The sequence below is a fragment of the Notothenia coriiceps genome, unplaced genomic scaffold (assembly GCF_000735185.1).
Source record: "Notothenia coriiceps isolate Sejong01 unplaced genomic scaffold, NC01 NC01_scaffold00012113, whole genome shotgun sequence".
NCBI lineage: Eukaryota > Metazoa > Chordata > Actinopteri > Perciformes > Nototheniidae > Notothenia > Notothenia coriiceps.
The window spans coordinates 11,046-16,409 of NW_011344814.1; the positions used below are offsets into that span (position 1 = coordinate 11,046).

The window sequence follows — 5,364 nt, forward strand, 5'->3', positions numbered from 1 at the left end:
AATTCTCTGAGTTTTATTAGGTGTCATGAAGAATAAGAGTAAAAAAAAAGACAACGGGGAAATAAAAAAAAGTTGATGGATGAAATTGGTGGAATTGCTTAATAGTGACAAACAGGGGAATAGTTGAATAGTCAAATAATAGCCTAAAAAGAATATCTGTGGTTGAAGAAAAGAAAAACCTCTTTGCTACTTTACACACAATAAATAATGATAGAACCCCTTTTGGAAATATGAATAGATTGTAGTTAACATGATACTGGGGTGAATGACTAAGACATTATAAATATGTCAAGGAAATTGCCAACATATATGCATAATATATACAACACTGATCTGCTGGTCTCAAAGGCAGCCTTACTTAAAAATAAAACTGAAACAAATGATCATCATTCAGGCCTCACTCACAGCCAAAACTCTTGCCCCATTTTGAGTCATTTATGTTTCACAGAAGTGGTAAGTTAACGTAAAGGGACAGTTTCAACCCAAATTCAACAGTATGTATGTCAATACCTGTAGTGCTAATAGATAGTCTGGTGTGAGTTGCCATGTGTTTGTCATATTAACCACAGAGATACACTATCAGCCTTCTGTCCAGATGACTGGAACCAGCACTTTGCTTGTTTACAAAGAAATACATTGGAAGAGCTCAACAGCATATCTCTCAACAGAAATCATGACCTTGTTACTCAAAACATTCCACAAAGCTTGTTGTGAGCAATCTCATGTTGGAACTGTTTTCTTCATCGATTTCTCTACGGCCCATATCTCCAACATTCCCATCTTAACAATCTTGAGTAATAAAACGTTAAACAGTCCCTTTGTGAAAACATATCTATTGAATCATTTCAAATCATCACGTATAGAGTCATTCTTCCGAAAGTGTATTTGTTTTGAATAGAGAAATTGATTCCTAAATGTTTTTTTCAGCATTTGTGAGAGGTAAACATGATTCTTTAGATGCAATACTTTACAGTACTCGTCACTAAACTGTATAAGAATAGTTCTGACAGAGTTTGATATTTTTCTGTAAAGATAGTTTGGAGGAATCAGCCAATCACAACAGAGCTAAAGTAAGAAGAGGACTCCAGCCACAGCAGGTTTTAGGTTTCAGTCCAGGAATAGTTGTTGGGTCCGACCTTAGACCTTCTCTGGATGCTATATCTTGGTGTTACTAATCAGTACGCTAAATGAACACCGGCCATAGCTACAGTAGCACAATCGACAATTTGTGTACTCCTTTCTACTTTGTAAAGCATAAAGGAGACCAGAAGCAGATTTGTATTTCTCCTAAAGTTTGACGTTTCTTTGTACTTCTGACATGTTATATGTCGCTCTAGGCTGTAGATATTTTCTGACAGTGCTGCCATGCTTTAGCCTGCAGTACCATCTGATATTCAATCCTGCATCAGTGTCAGGTCATCAGCAGACACAAGCTGTTGGAAACAACGACACAGATCCTCAACAGCACATCGTGGAAGCACATGGACCTGAGCCACATCATCTGATCAAATACACTCCGAAAACACATATTCTACTCAGCATATACCTTCACTGAAAAAACTCCAACTTGACTTTAATTGAATGTATTATGTCAACAGATTTCACACAACTGTATTAGTTTAGTTGAAAGCAATACTATTACATTTAAATACAAAATATTAGGTTCAACTTATTATTATTGCTTTTAACTAACTTAAAGGTGGGGTAGGTAAGTTTGAGAAACCGGCTCGAGATATACTTTTTGTTATATTCCATGGAATGCTCTTAACATCCCGATAGCAATGAATATCTAAAGTGCTTTGACAAAAAATCCATAAAAAATGTGATCTGTGGAAGCCGTGGTACTGTATAAAGCACGACCAATCATTTTAGCCGGCCCGGCTAAAATAACTGGATGGCCTACCTGCCTGTCAGCCTTCCATCTGTGCACAAACTTATCTCGTGCCCTCATTGGTCATGTGCGCGTTCGTGTGTGTTGGAGGAGGGGCTCTGTAAGGAAGGGGCAGATTTTTTCCGGCTGTGTATTTTCAAATTCTACTGCACTCTAGCTGGTTTCTCCAAACCTACCCCACCTTTAATACAGTTATGTGACATTTGTTGACATAATACATTTAATTAAAGTCAATATTTCAGTATTTTTCAGTTCAAAGGTTGGCATTTATCTTAAGCAAATAGGAAAATATTTATATCAATTGGAAGAAATTTATATTTTGTTAACATTTGCTTGAAACCTAGCCTAACCCACACTGTATTTGTATATTGTTCCTTAATATTTATAAAACTATTGTACCTTTTTCTGCCTGGGACCATGTACCATTTTGCCCTCAAAAAGGTATGCATCATTAACTTGAGGTCCAATATGGCCGGCAGACCCACACAAATCATATAACATCTAAAAGCAAGTCATTTGAATGTTGAAAAGATTTATAGGTGAAATATTGATGGTGACATTTATCCTTAAAAGGATTAGTCTACACAGATAGCATATTAAGGCTTTATTATTTGCTATCACTGAGGCCAGCTGATCTTTAGAGGGTTGATTTTCGAGTGTAGTGCTTTTTTTGTATTGGTCATAAATACATAATATAAAAACATGCACCACTACAGAACCTGACTTGAGTTCTGATAGCGCTGTTCAATAATTAGCATATTTAATAATGATGTTAGCCACTAAAATAGTGGTGCAGTAATGAGTCCTTACACCCGGGAATGAGTTAGCATTTTACCACTTCGTTATGAAGTCAATGTTTTTTTTTTTACGTGTTTTTGGTTACAAGGTCTGTGGTTAACACGACAAGATTTTAACATTTTGTTCTACAGCATAAAACACGTCGGTAATACCCCACTGGTGAACGCACAAAGCTTCAGTGTGTCATAAAAATGGCCGTTGCTAATAAGTGACTAAATAAGATAAACGCCATGATGCCAAACATTAGCCGCCTTTTGCTAAGCGTGGTGATGTGCGCCCGTGCGACCGTGTTGTAGTTTGTTTATAGCAGGGATGTCAAACTCAAATACACAGTGGGCCAACATTTCAAAATGGGTACTAGTCGAGGGCCGGACTGGTTCAATGTTTATTGCAAAACGTATTGAAATGAAGTTATTGCACATATTAAAGCTGGAACTAACAAAGCTTAAATGATTGCCTATAAAAACAATATTAAACATTAAATAATCAGTTGCATTCCTTTCTTATGGCTCTATCTGCAGCTTCTCCTGAGTCATTTCTTATGAGAATATTTTTCAACAGGCCAACAACAGCTTCAAAAAAACGATTTCCCTCAAAGAGAAAACCAAACATGCCCTGTTGTCGTGAGAGAAAAAGTGCAGAAGGAAACATCCATGTAAACTCAGGGTGCTGCTCTGTGATGCTAGTTCAGATACTTGGCATCTCATCTTGGGTGCAAGTTCATCAATGTTTGGGCTCAGGCTCTGAGATGAGGAGACCCTCAGGATGGAGTGAAGGTGTGCGTTCAATATACAGGCGGGCCAGATCTAATGGTAATTAGAAATTATCGTGAGGGCCGAAATTAAATCCACCAAGGGCCTGATTTGGCCCCCGGGCCTTGAGTTTGACACATGTGGTTTACAGCATTACGTTAGCTTTTTATTTCAGCCGACTGCATTTAACCTTAACATATCATAACGTGGCGTTAATATGTGGTGATTTAGTATTCAGAAGTATCATAAAGGTGTCTTTGCCACAGAGCTTATTTTCTCTTCAATATCCTGAAATCAAATGGGGAAATCCCATATTTTGGTTGTGGGAGCCCTTGGGATGCTAACTTCCTGTTTGGCCAACACGTCATCAACGCATCGCTCTTATTGTGTTCCTGACAGAAACACTGCCTAACCAATCAGAAATGCCCTTTCATTTCTTTAAAGATTATTTACAACCACACCTGAGAATCATAGACAAACTGACGATAGCTCTGAATAACGTAACATTTTATTAAAGAATTGCTCGACAGACAACTCTCTCAACAGTGAAAGAAAAAGGAGCTACAAAGGACAAAAAAGAAGTTGTTTTTCTCCAAAAAGACTTTTTTTCCAGCTAATAGTTTGTCTACATTTTTCCGACTAAGCTCGGATGAGTCACCAATCCCCACCGAGCCTGCTCCCTGTACAAGCCAAGACATGTATGTACAAGGGTCATTTTAGGAACATAAAAACTACCTATCTTCTTCTAAAATACAAGAACTAAAAAATGTAACTTCAGTACATCGGACAAGAAGAAACACAACATTTTTTTTCTTCCATAACAGGTAAATACTAAAAAAGTACAGTATTTTTTCTCGATATAAATACATGAAGGATAAATAATAATAATACAAAACAGAAAGTATTTTTAAACTGGCTATAACAAATAAATATTTATATATGAATGTTCACTCGAACACCCATTGACGAAAGACGCTTTGATTGGAGGGCCTTCCGTCTTCAAAATAAGATTTTATTATTATTATCTTTTACCTTTTAACCATCAAAATGTCAACTCTAAGTGCAACAATGATGCCCAGATGTGGAAACATGTGTGTAGATCTGCACTTTAAAACCATACAGAGGGTTTATTTCTAGAAGAGCAGAGAGTGAAATAGGGGTCCAACACACACACTTTTCATGTGTGTGTGTGTGTGTGTGTGTGTGTGTGTGTGTGTGTGTGTGTGTGTGTGTGTGTGTGTGTGTGTGTGTGTGTGTGTGTGTGTGTGTGTGTGTGTGTTCTCCCCCACTGTCCTCACTGACAAATAAACCCAGTTGTTTTAAATATGTGTGAAATACATCAGCTCAGATTCCTGGGACATGCATTTCTGTTCAAATATATACCCTGTATCCACGTTAAAAGTCAAGATATGTGAGAACAAAACAAAACAATATTATAAGGTGATAGAAAGAGAGAGATAGAGAAAGAGAGGGAGAGACAGAGGACATTGACGTAGCCAAACATAAATAAATATTGTTCTCCACTCTTATTATTTACCCTGTGTCGATGATGTGCTAAAATAAGAACATTAAAAATGTCTCTTCCTTGTCCTCTCATGTGTTTGTTCAAAGATGTCAACAGCTGGCGTGACCCCGCTGTGGGTGTGTGGCAACAAAAGGAAGCTAGCTTAGCGTTGCTGTGTGTGTGTGTGTGTGTGTGTGTGTGTGTGTGTGTGTGTGTGTGTGTGTGTGTGTTTGTGTGTGTGTGTGTGTGTGTGATTAGCTAAAGTAGCTTAGCACAGAAGTGTGTCTATGGGAGCTACTTTAGCCTTGTGTAGCTTCTTAAACCCTGTTAGATTGATGGGAGGGGTGGTGAGTGCAAGTGTGGGGATGGATGTGTGTGTGTGTGTGTGTGTGTGTGTGTGTGTGTGTGTGTGTGTGTGT

The 5,364-nt window shown here is 37.9% G+C and overlaps 1 protein-coding gene across 4 annotated transcripts in view; it reads right to left on the bottom strand.

Moving 5' to 3' along the window:
• hoxb3a (homeobox B3a) overlaps nucleotides 1-5,364 on the bottom strand; it is a 45,866-nt gene that overhangs the window by 1,396 nt on the left and 39,106 nt on the right. For 3 of the 4 annotated variants that reach the window (XM_010773131.1, XM_010773129.1, XM_010773130.1), the window contains one exon: nucleotides 3,938-5,364. This exon is cut by the window's right edge and continues 2,471 nt beyond it. The exons of the other annotated variant lie outside the window; for it this stretch is intronic. The gene's annotated coding sequence lies outside the window, so the exon portion shown is untranslated. Of the gene's footprint in view, nucleotides 1-3,937 lie in introns of those variants that run through there. 4 annotated transcript variants of the gene reach the window in all.